The sequence below is a fragment of the Dendrobates tinctorius genome, unplaced genomic scaffold (genome assembly GCF_039654945.1).
Source record: "Dendrobates tinctorius isolate UK_male_01 unplaced genomic scaffold, ASM3965494v1 ptg000127l, whole genome shotgun sequence".
In the NCBI taxonomy this organism is placed as follows: Eukaryota; Metazoa; Chordata; class Amphibia; order Anura; family Dendrobatidae; genus Dendrobates; species Dendrobates tinctorius.
Genome location: NW_027361795.1, coordinates 660,667 through 673,772, shown reverse-complemented (window position 1 = coordinate 673,772; position 13,106 = coordinate 660,667). Strand labels below are relative to the sequence as shown.

The 13,106-nt window shown below is 47.7% G+C and overlaps 1 protein-coding gene across 3 annotated transcripts in view; it reads right to left on the bottom strand.

The window, feature by feature from the left end:
- The window catches only part of LOC141047368 (uncharacterized), a 254,251-nt gene that overhangs the window by 212,529 nt on the left and 28,616 nt on the right, over positions 1 to 13,106 (bottom strand). Inside the window, exon 2 of one of the 3 annotated variants that reach the window (XM_073542413.1) lies at positions 4,875 to 5,005. The exons of the other annotated variants lie outside the window; for them this stretch is intronic. The gene's annotated coding sequence lies outside the window, so the exon portion shown is untranslated. The remainder of the gene's footprint in view (positions 1 to 4,874; positions 5,006 to 13,106) is intronic. 3 annotated transcript variants of the gene reach the window in all.

Below are 13,106 nucleotides of genomic sequence, written 5' to 3'. Positions count from 1 at the left end.
AATTGGCTAATATGTAAGATCAGAAAATACGTAACACTAATAGTTAAAAAGAACCTGTCACTGTGTGTTCTCTATATATCCCACATCTTTAGAACTGACTAATTGTATTTGTGGAAACCTCGTAAGAGTTCTACTGCCTTGAGGCTTAGGAAATTTGTTTTTATAATTGTTCCTCTCTGTATACTAATCCATTGGGCATCTCCAGACTTTGCTTGGCGCCACTTCTGTGCCCGCGATCACCCACTCTCTGCCTTAATTAACTTGGCTCCTGCATCACTCATATAGCCTGTCCAACTATCACACCCACACAGTAGTAGACAAGGCCTGAGTAGATGAAACAGGCTGTGTGGATGTCAAAGGAGACATCTGCGTCAATCGGGGCAGAAGCAGAGGTCATTGCAGGCACAGATGAGGCTCCAAGCAGTCTAGAGATGCCCATCGGGTTATCATATGTCGTACGACAAGCACATTCAGCATTTTCCTTAGCTTGTGGGGCAGGTGGACTCCTATGAAAGGGTTGCCGGAGCTAAATGGAGAAGGTCTAAAAGTTGCCGACGAATGTTTACCTATGGAAAACAAGGTCACTGGTCCTTTTTAAGAGTCAACAGTACTCATTAGGAAGTTTTCTGGGATCTGGGTCCAGAACTCTCATAATCAGAGTTGGACTGGCCAAATGGTAAATCTGGCAAATACCATGTAGGCCGGACCAGTAATGGGCAGCATCGATTGCGACACTGTTAACATTGTCAGCATTATTTGTACTTTTAAAAGCTGTGCTGAAAAATAGAGCCATCAACACAAAAACCAACTATCTACCTTTTTTTCAAACTGCTACCTGATTGTAGCCATCAAGCGCTTTGCCTCATGAGAGACTTTGTAGCCCCTAAGCATATACAGTGGGGAAAAAAAGTATTTAGTCAGTCAGCAATAGTGCAAGTTCCACCACTTAAAAAGATGAGAGGCGTCTGTAATTTACATCATAGGTAGACCTCAACTATGGGAGACAAACTGAGAAAAAAAAATCCAGAAAATCACATTGTCTGTTTTTTTTTCATTTTATTTGCATATTATGGTGGAAAATAAGTATTTGGTCAGAAACAAAATTTCATCTCAATACTTTGTGATATAATTTGTTGGCAATGACAGAGGTCAAACGTTTTCTGTAAGTCTTCACAAGGTTGCCACACACTGTTGTTGGTATGTTGGCCCATTCCTCCATGCAGATCTCCTCTAGAGCAGTGATGTTTTTGGCTTTTCGCTTGGCAACACGGAATTTCAACTCCCTCCAAAGGTTTTCTATAGGGTTGAGATCTGGAGACTGGCTAGGCCACTCCAGGACCTTGAAATGCTTCTTACGAAGCCACTCCTTCGTTGCCCTGGCGGTGTGCTTTGGATCATTGTCATGTTGAAAGACCCAGCCACGTTTCATCTTCAATGCCCTTGCTGATGGAAGGAGGTTTGCACTCAAAATCTCACGATACATGGCCCCATTCATTCTTTCATGTACCCGGATCAGTCGTCCTGGCCCCTTTGCAGAGAAACAGCCCCAAAGCATGATGTTTCCACCACCATGCTTTACAGTAGGTATGGTGTTTGATGGATGCAACTCAGTATTCTTTTTCCTCCAAACACGACAAGTTGTGTTTCTACCAAACAGTTCCAGTTTGGTTTCATCAGACCATAGGACATTCTCCCAAAACTCCTCTGGATCATCCAAATGCTCTCTAGCAAACTTCAGACGGGCCCGGACATGTACAGGCTTAAGCAGTGGGACACGTCTGGCACTGCAGGATCTGAGTCCATGGTGGCGTAGTGTGTTACTTATGGTAAGCCTTGTTACATTGGTCCCAGCTCTCTGCAGTTCATTCACTAGGTCCCCCCGCGTGGTTCTGGGATTTGTGCTCACCGTTCTTGTGATCATTCTGACCCCACGGGGTGGGATTTTGCGTGGAGCACCAGATCGAGGGAGATTATCAGTGGTATTGTATGTCTTCCATTTTCTAATTATTGCTCCCACAGTTGATTTCTTCACTCCAAGCTGGTTGGCTATTGCAGATTCAGTCTTCCCAGCCTGGTGCAGGGCTACAATTTTGTTTCTGGTGTCCTTTGACAGCTCTTTGGTCTTCACCATAGTGGAGTTTGGCGTCAGACTGTTTGAGGGTGTGCACAGGTGTCTTTTTATACTGACAAACAAGTTTAAACAGGTGCCATTACTACAGGTAATGAGTGGAGGAAAGAGGAGACTGTTAAAGAAGAAGTTACAGATCTGTGAGAGCCAGAAATCTTGATTGCTTGCTTCTGACCAAATACTTATTTTCCACCATAATATGCAAATAAAATGAAAAAAAAACAGACAATGTGATTTTCTGGATTTTTTTTCTCAGTTTGTCTCCCATAGTTGAGGTCTACCTATGATGTAAATTACAGACGCCTCTCATCTTTTTAAGTGGTGGAACTTGCACTATTGCTGACTGACTAAATACTTTTTTGCCCCACTGTATTGAAGCCTCCTGTAAGTGAATCTGTTCTTGTACTGTGTACTTTTGCAATTCTTCCACATCCCTAAATGTGGAAAGCTCCGTATCACCAAGGCCCACAGTATCCTAATACTTAAAGGGGTTCACCACCCAATGACCTCCTAGACAGAGGCGTATCTAGGCTCTCTGGCACCCGGGGCAAGAATTCGGTTTGGCGCCCCCCCCCCAAGTACATATGCAACTTGCACACTTAGCCATGTACCCACGAGCTGCTCCTCCTAATGCTCTCAATGTTCAGTAAAAAACTGAGAGAAGCAGGAAGAGAAGCTCGTTGTCAAGTATGAAAATCGCACATGAGTGAAGTGTCCATGTGATGACTATTGGAACCTGCAGCGCTGAATCCTGACATTGCAGCTTCTGAATTCTCACAACGAATGCACTGCACACATTTAGGATTCTCCCTTGCCGATGTACAGTCATGTCAGCACAAGTATGTGATTTACAGTGGGGAAAAAAAGTATTTAGTCAGTCAGCAATAGTGCAAGTTCCACCACTTAAAAAGATGAGAGGCGTCTGTAATTTACATCATAGGTAGACCTCAACTATGGGAGACAAACTGAGAAAAAAAAATCCAGAAAATCACATTGTCTGTTTTTTTTTCATTTTATTTGCATATTATGGTGGAAAATAAGTATTTGGTCAGAAACAAAATTTCATCTCAATACTTTGTGATATATCCTTTGTTGGCAATGGCAGAGGTCAAACGTTTTCTGTAAGTCTTCACAAGGTTGCCACACACTGTTGTTGGTATGTTGGCCCATTCCTCCATGCAGATCTCCTCTAGAGCAGTGATGTTTTTGGCTTTTCGCTTGGCAACACGGACTTTCAACTCCCTCCAAAGGTTTTCTATAGGGTTGAGATCTGGAGACTGGCTAGGCCACTCCAGGACCTTGAAATGCTTCTTACGAAGCCACTCCTTCGTTGCCCTGGCGGTGTGCTTTGGATCATTGTCATGTTGAAAGACCCAGCCACGTTTCATCTTCAATGCCCTTGCTGATGGAAGGAGGTTTGCACTCAAAATCTCACGATACATGGCCCCATTCATTCTTTCATGTACCCGGATCAGTCGTCCTGGCCCTTTTGCAGAGAAACAGCCCCAAAGCATGATGTTTCCACCACCATGCTTTACAGTAGGTATGGTGTTTGATGGATGCAACTCAGTATTCTTTTTCCTCCAAACACGACAAGTTGTGTTTCTACCAAACAGTTCCAGTTTGGTTTCATCAGACCATAGGACATTCTCCCAAAACTGCTCTGGATCATCCAAATCCTCTCTAGCAAACTTCAGACGGGCCCGGACATGTACAGGCTTAAGCAGTGGGACACGTCTGGCACTGCAGGATCTGAGTCCATGGTGGCGTAGTGTGTTACTTATGGTAGGCCTTGTTACATTGGTCCCAGCTCTCTGCAGTTCATTCACTAGGTCCCCCCGCGTGGTTCTGGGATTTTTGCTCACCGTTCTTGTGATCATTCTGACCCCACGGGGTGGGATTTTGCGTGGAGCACCAGATCGAGGGAGATTATCAGTGGTCTTGTATGTCTTCCATTTTCTAATTATTGCTCCCACAGTTGATTTCTTCACTCCAAGCTGGTTGGCTATTGCAGATTCAGTCTTCCCAGCCTGGTGCAGGGCTACAATTTTGTTTCTGGTGTCCTTTGACAGCTCTTTGGTCTTCACCATAGTGGAGTTTGGAGTCAGACTGTTTGAGGGTGTGCACAGGTGTCTTTTTATACTGATAACAAGTTTAAACAGGTGCCATTACTACAGGTAATGAGTGGAGGAAAGAGGAGACTCTTAAAGAAGAAGTTACAGGTCTGTGAGAGCCAGAAATCTTGATTGCTTGTTTCTGACCAAATACTTATTTTCCACCATAATATGCAAATAAAATGAAAAAAAAACAGACAATGTGATTTTCTGGATTTTTTTTTCTCAGTTTGTCTCCCATAGTTGAGGTCTACCTATGATGTAAATTACAGACGCCTCTCATCTTTTTAAGTGGTAGAACTTGCACTATTGCTGACTGACTAAATACTTTTTTTCCCCACTGTATATACTTCTGGCCACATTCCGACTAGACGTGCCCGGCCTCGCTCCGTTCACTTTCATTGAGTGAGGCCACACATGTCTAGTCAGCATGTGACCGCATGGATGTAAATTACCGGCATGAGAGAATCGAATCCTAACAGCGTTCAGTGAGCACTGTGAGAATTCAGACGTCTGCAGTCACATAGAATGACAGCAGACTCCGTACAAACCTGGACAACCCCTTTAATGTTCCTAACAAATAAAAACATGAGAATTAGTCAGTATCACAAATAACATTTACATCCAAGTACCTTATAGATGACGTCGTCTCTGCAGTCAGTCTCCTTTTCTTCTAGACCCCATGATGAGTTTTCTCATCCACAGCCGTCTCTGTAGACTTCCATCTTCTCCGGTCTTCTGCAGCAAATCTCCACACGATGTCCTTAAAGATAGAAGTGTCATTATAATGCTCCTAAATAAAAAATGTCTGCAATATACTGTCCCCTCACACTATTCCCCTCCCTCCTCATACTGTCTCCTCTAACATCCCACCTGTTCACAATACTGTCTCCTCATATATTTACCCCCTCACTCTCTATACTGTCTGCTCACACATATCCCCGACTCCCCATACTGTGTCCACTTACATTAACCCATTCGCTCCCCATACTGTCTGCACCAATCCCCCATACTGTTTCCTCATTCATACTCTTTATTTTGTGTCCTCAAATCTCCCCACACATTAAATCCCCCCATCCCCAATCCCCCATATACATTAAGTACCCCATCCCCATTCCAAATCCCCCCACACATTAACCCAATCCCCACTCATTAACCCCCATCAGCACTCCAAATACCCCCACACATTAACCCCAACCCCACTCATTAACGCCCCCATACATTAACCCCCATCCCCATTCATTAACCCCCGCACACATTAACCCAATCCCCACTCATTAACCCCATCACCACTCCAAATCCCCCCACACATTAAATAACCATCTGCACTCCAAATACCCCCACACATTAACCCCCACACACATTAACCCCCATCCCCACTCATTAACGCCCCCACACATTAATCCCCATCCCCATTCATTAACCCCCGCACACATTAACCCAATCCCCACTCATTAACCCCCGCACACATTAACCCAATCCCCACTCATTAACCCCCATCACATTAAATAACCCCCATCTCCACTCCAAATCCCCCCACACATTAACCCCATGGCATCCCCACTCATTAACCCCCATCCCCACTCTAAATACCCCCACACATTAACCCCATGGCATCCCCACTCATTAACCCCCATCCCCACTCTAAATACCCCCACACATTAACCCCATGGCATCCCCACTCATTAACCCCCATCCCCACTCTAAATACCCCCACACATTAACCCCATGGCATCCCCACTCATTAACCCCCATCCCCACTCTAAATACCCCCACACATTAACCGCCATCCCCTCTACAAATCCCCCCCATCTCCACTCATTAACTCCCCCTCATCTCCCATCTTTGGTGGTTCTTCAGCTCCACAGTGGAGCACACTTACCACCAGCGTTTGCTTTGGGCGCCGGGGAGTGACGTCAGCAGCGTGATCACATGACATGATCACGCTGCTGACGTCGCTCTGGCCCGGCGGTCAGAGCTTCAATTGTACAGGCGTCTGTATAGACGCCAGTACAATTGCTCGCTGGGAGCCGGCACGGCCTCCTTCTCTGCGCCGGCTGTCAGCTTAACAGCTGACACAGAGAACCGCCGACTCTCAGGCGGGGGGCGGCAGAACGCAGCCGCCAGGGAGGACACTGCGGACCGCTGCATTAGGCGGCCCGACTGCGCCCCCCTGCTGGCTGCGCCCGGGGCAACTGCCCCGGCTGCCCCCCCTAGATACGCCACTGCTCCTAGAGGTCAAAATTTATTTAGGGATGGAGTCTTAGGCTTGCATTTATGTTTGTGTCCCATTTGGAGTTTGATAACTCACTTACCCCAATTTTATATTCTGTACTAATATGGCTGATGTGTTTTTCTACACTTACTCTACATTGAAATCTGATGAGAGTGAATGCTGTCAATGCTGTTCATCTGCATCTCCTCAGTCTCCACATCTTATTAGATAAGATGAGGATGAGGTCAGACCGTGTGTAACAGCACTAGATGCGGAGTTCAATAGAGAGGGACTGAGAATCTGCCATGCATTTGTCGGGGTGTCCATTGCTCAGGGACCCCCCAATGTTAGATTTCTAGGTGCACCATTTCACTGAGGGAGGTTGTGTGCTAATGTAAAGCAGTAATGTAATCCTTAGCCATTTCAGAGGTGTTAATTAGACCGTACTTTGGGTGTAGACAGAAAGATGCCTGACGGGTATTTGGAACAAAACTAGAAAATAATTCAATTTCATGTAACTGTTATTTTTCCTTATTATCCACAGAAACTGTAATCCTGGTTACCATGGCATTAAATTTGTAGATACATAAAAGCATGCAACAAATGCCTGAAAGATATCTATTTAAGCATATATGAATACACAGGGGGCCAAGCACTGAACCACGCACTTTATAATATAATTTGCAATATTTCAGATGAAAGAAAGCAGAAAAAAAGCCTTTAAAGTGAACCTGTCAGCAAGATTGTGCACGGTAACCTTCAATTTCAGGTCGGCACTAGAGTTGAGCGAAACGGGTCGAAAAAATTCAAAAGTCGCCGACTTTTGGCAAAGTCGGGTTTCATGAAACGAAACCCGACCCTAGGATGAGGTCGGCCACGAGGTCGGCGACTTAAGCGCCAAAGTCGCGTTTCAAAAGTTTGTTTTGCGCTCTTTTTCAGCCAATCAGGATCCACGGACACTGTGGGCAACGTGATGACCTAGGCACGGGTCACCACCATCTTTCAGAAGGGCATGCAAGTGATTGGCTTGCTTTGGTGGGCGTCACAGGGGGTATAAAAGGGCGTGCACGCCGACCGCCATCTTACTTCTGCCGATCTTAGTATAGGGAGAGGTTGCTGCTGATTCTGTAGGGAGAGCGATAGGCAGGGAAGAAGACAAAAAAACTGCTTCTGCTGCTAGCGATTTGGCCTGCACAACACACAAGTCACTGTGTGTGCAGTGCAAGGGGAGGCTATATTGTGGTGTATCAGTGGTGTTGGTTGTTGGGCTGCCTTCTAAGGCTTCCTGACACGCTGGCATTGCTGTTTACCCACTGCTCCGCAAACTGCTTTTTTTAAAAGCAATCCAATCTCCCTTATCCTCTAGTCACTTTTGTCACAGCTGTGCCATCGAGCGTGTCACATAGCGCTCAGATATCAGTGGGCCTCACACAATCTACAAGTGTCCAGTGTCCAAAAGTGTGCGCAGAGATTCAAAATCTCCATTATCCTCTCGTCACTTTGGTCACAGGCAGCTGTGCCATCGAGCGTGTCACATAGCGCTCAGATATCAGTGGGCCTCACACAATCCACAAGTGTCCAGTGTCCAAAAGTGTGCGCAGAGATTCAAAATCTCCATTATCCTCTCGTCACTTTGGTCACAGGCAGCTGTGCCATCGAGCGTGTCACATAGCGCTCAGATATCAGTGGGCCTCACACAATCCACAAGTGTCCAGTGTCCAAAAGTGTGCGCAGAGATTCAAAATCTCCATTATCCTCTCGTCACTTTGGTTACAGGCAGCTGTGCCATCGAGCGTGTCACATAGCGCTCAGATATCAGTGGGCCTCACACAATCCACAAGTGTCCAGTGTCCAAAAGTGTGCGCAGAGATTCAAAATCTCCATTATCCTCTCGTCACTTTGGTCACAGCTGTGCCATCGAGCCTGTCACATAGCGCTCAGATATCAGTGGGCCTCACACAATCCACAAGTGTCCAGTGTCCAAAAGTGTGTGCAGAGATTCAAAATCTCCATTATCCTCTCGTCACTTTGGTCACAGGCAGCTGTGCCATCGAGCCTGTCACATAGAGCTCAGATATCAGTGGGCCTCACACAATCCACAAGTGTCCAGTGTCCAAAAGTGTGCGCAGAGATTCAAAATCTCCATTATCCTCTCGTCACTTTGGTCACAGGCAGCTGTGCCATCGAGCGTGTCACATAGCGCTCAGATATCAGTGGGCCTCACACAATCCACAAGTGTCCAGTGTCCAAAAGTGTGCGCAGAGATTCAAAATCTCCATTATCCTCTCGTCACTTTGGTCACAGGCAGCTGTGCCATCGAGCGTGTCACATAGCGCTCAGATATCAGTGGGCCTCACACAATCCACAAGTGTCCAGTGTCCAAAAGTGTGCGCAGAGATTCAAAATCTCCATTATCCTCTCGTCACTTTGGTCACAGGCAGCTGTGCCATCGAGCGTGTCACATAGCGCTCAGATATCAGTGGGCCTCACACAATCCACAAGTGTCCAGTGTCCAAAAGTGTGCGCAGAGATTCAAAATCTCCATTATCCTCTCGTCACTTTGGTCACAGGCAGCTGTGCCATAGAGCGTGTCACATAGCGCTCAGATATCAGTGGGCCTCACACAATCCACAAGTGTCCAGTGTCCAAAAGTGTGCGCAGAGATTCAAAATCTCCATTATCCTCTCGTCACTTTGGTCACAGGCAGCTGTGCCATCGAGCGTGTCACATAGCGCTCAGATATCAGTGGGCCTCACACAATCCACAAGTGTCCAGTGTCCAAAAGTGTGCGCAGAGATTCAAAATCTCCATTATCCTCTCGTCACTTTGGTCACAGGCAGCTGTGCCATCGAGCGTGTCACATAGCGCTCAGATATCAGTGGGCCTCACACAATCCACAAGTGTCCAGTGTCCAAAAGTGTGAGCAGAGATTCAAAATCTCCATTATCCACTCGTCACTTTGGTCACAGGCAGCTGTGCCATCGAGCGTGTCACATAGCGCTCAGATATCAGTGGGCCTCACACAATCCACAAGTGTCCAGTGTCCAAAAGTGTGCGCAGAGATTCAAAATCTCCATTATCCTCTCGTCACTTTGGTCACAGGCAGCTGTGCCATCGAGCGTGTCAAATAGCGCTCAGATATCAGTGGGCCTCACACAATCCACAAGTGTCCAGTGTCCAAAAGTGTGCGCAGAGATTCAAAATCTCCATTATCCTCTCGTCACTTTTGTCACAGGCAGCTGTGTCATCGAGCCTGTCACATAGCGCACAGATATCAGTGGGCCTCACACAATCCACAAGTGTCCAGTGTCCAAAAGTGTGCGCAGAGATTCAAAATCTCCATTATCCTCTCGTCACTTTTGTCACAGGCAGCTGTGCCATCGAGCCTGTCAAATAGCGCTCAGATATCAGTGGGCCTCACACAATCCACAAGTGTCCAGTGTCCAAAAGTGTGCACAGAGATTCAAAATCTCCATTATCCTCTCGTCACTTTGGTCACAGGCAGCTGTGCCATCGAGCCTGTCACATAGCGCTCAGATATCAGTGGGCCTCACACAATCCACAAGTGTCCAGTGTCCAAAAGTGTGCGCAGAGATTCAAAATCTTCATTATCCTCTCGTCACTTTGGTCACAGGCAGCTGTGCCATCGAGCGTGTCACATAGCGCTCAGATATCAGTGGGCCTCACACAATCCAAAAGTGTCCACTGTCCACAAGTGTGTGCAGAAATTCTAAATCTCCCCTGTCCTATAGACACCTTGTACCTTGTTTTACATTACTATATAGTTTGTTGGATTTTGTCTACATTTCTACCAAAAATGAGGAAGGCTGGTGGAAGAGGCCGTGGAATTGGGCGGGGGTTGGCAGCTGGTAATGATGGTGTTGGTGGTGGATCTGATGGTAGTGGCAAGAGCAAAATAGGACCGAATGCAGGAGGTGCTGACCCTGCGTCATCGTCTGGCTACATAAGGCCTCGAACGCTTAGTTTTCTAGGAGTTGGCAAACCGCTTTTAAAGGCAGAGCATCAGGAAAAAGTTTTGTCTTACATTGCTGACTCAGCCTCCAGCTCTATCGCCTCCTCTTCTTCAGTTGTAAAAAGTAAAAGAACTGAGTCGTCATTGGAGGCTCATGTTCATGAACCACACCTTTCCTTGTGTCCTTCACCCCAACCAAGATTGAAGGATGACGCAGGCCATACTACTGATTACTCCATGGAGCTGTTTTCACATACCATGCCTGGATTATCAAGTGAAATGGTGAATTACCCAGGCCAAGATGAATCTGACATGGAGTGCACTGATGCACAGCCGCTGATGGATGATTCTGCTGGTACATTCACTCAGAGCACTACATTGTCCTCGCAGTGTACAGAGCCAGATTTTGACCCTGATGAGACTCAGGTGCCCCTTCCCGCACACTATACCACCATACATGGTGACACAGAGAAAGGTGCACATGACATAGAAGAGGAGGTGATGGATGACCCAGTTGTTGACCCAGATTGGCATCCACTGGGGGAAGAGGGTGCTGCTTCCAATAGCTCAGATGAGGAGCATCCACAGCAGACATCGACATCGCAACAGCTGTTATCTGGCAGGCCCGGAGCACTCCAAAGACAGGTTCCAAACATCAAAAGAGTTGCTGGACAGCTTGTCCAGAGGGTCAAAAGATCACAGCGTGCTAGGCCGCAAAATGTCTGCCAAAGTAGGAAGAGTGCAGTGTGGCACTTTTTTGAACAAAATCCTCATGATCAGGCCAAGGTTATCTGTAAGAAGTGCGCAAAGACCTTTAGCCGAGGGAAAAATCTGAAAAATTTGAATACCAGTTGCATGCTTAGACATTTAACCAGCATGCACTTGCAAGCGTGGACACAACACCAAACCTCAAGTGCCACATGTGCAACTGATCACAACGAAGGTAGTCAGCAACGCTACATTGTTTCCCCCACTGTAAGCCCACCGGTTAGCACAGCAGCAAATGTTGAGGTGTCGTTGCAAGACCACAGCAGTCAGGGAATCCCACTGTTATATCAACGAAAGACTGATTCTAGGCCATCAGAAAGAACACCAACTCCATCACCATCATCAACCCTCTCTCAGTCCGCCCTGTCCACCGCTACTTCCACCATATGCAGCTCTCAAGTCCAGCTCACCCTCCCAGACACTATGAGTAGGTCAAGAAAGTACTCAGTCTCTCATCCGCGTACACTGGGTTTGAACGCCCACATTGCCAAACTAATCTCGTTTGAGATGATGCCCTTTCGGTTGGTGGAAAGCACAGCTTTCCGCGAACTCATGGCCTATGCAGTACCACGCTATGACCTACCCAGTCACCACTTCTTCTCTCGCAAAGCCATCCCAGCCCTCCACCATCATGTGAAAGACCGCATTGTCCATGCACTCAAGCAGTCAGTGAGCGGAAAGGTGCACCTCACAACTGACGCATGGTCCAGTCGGCATGGCCAGGGCCGTTACGTGTCCATCACTGCGCACTGGGTTAATGTGGTGGATGCAGGGTCCACAGGGGACAGCGGTGGTGGGACAGTGCTGCCTAGCCCACGGTATAGGAAACAGTTGGCTGTAGGCGTTCGACCCTCCTCCTCCTCCTCCTCCTCCAGAAGCGAAAGCTCGTCCACAGAGCGCAGTCGTACGAGCACTCCATCTGCAGCTGCCACTGTTGCACACGATGTGTCCCCCTATCGAGCAGCTAGTGGAAAGCGTCAGCAGGCTGTGTTGCAGATGATGTGTTTGGGCGACAGACACACCGCCGAGGTGCTGGCCGAGTACTTGAAGCGACAAACTGAGTCATGGCTGGGCAGTGTACATCTTGAGGCAGGCAAGGTAGTTAGTGATAACGGCCGTAATTTTGTGGCAGCCATAGCCCTTTCAAAACTCAGCCACATACCTTGCTTGGCTCACACCTTGAACCTGGTGGTGCAGTGCTTCCTCAAAAATTATCCGGAGTTAACAGCCCTGCTCCAGAAGGTGCGAAGACTGTGCGCGCACATCCGCCGGTCGCCTGTACACTCCGTTCGTATGCAGAAGCTGCAGCGATTGCTCCACCTTCCCAACCACCGCCTCATTATCGACATTGCAACAAGGTGGAACTCCACCCTGCACATGGTGGAGCGGCTGTGCGAGCAGAGGCAGGCCATAATGCATTTGTGGGAGGATACACGGCCAGGCACTTTGAGAGCAGACATGGAGTTGACAGGCGTGCACTGGTCGAAGCTGAAAGACCTTTGTAAAGTCCTTCAGTGTTTTGAGGAATGCACACGGCTGGTAAGCGCAGACGACGCCATCCTAAGCATGAGCATCCCACTTATGCGTCTGCTCATGCAAACTTTGACGCACCTTAAGGAGCAGGCGTCTGCAGCCAATGTTGATGAGGAGGAAGAGGAGGAGGGAATCCTTGATGACATTCAGCCATTGTCTGCTCAGGGACCTCTCCTGGATGAGGTGGAGGAAGAAGAGGAGGAGGAGGATGATGGGGATGATTACTTAGGGGAGGAGGATGCATCTCGTGGGGCAAGTGAAAATGTTGGCGTGGCAAGGTCTGGTACAGGGTTTGTGCGTGACTGGAGGGATGTGGATTTGCCAGAAAGTGCTCCTCCACCCAGCACTCGCAGTGCATCATTGACACCGGGAACA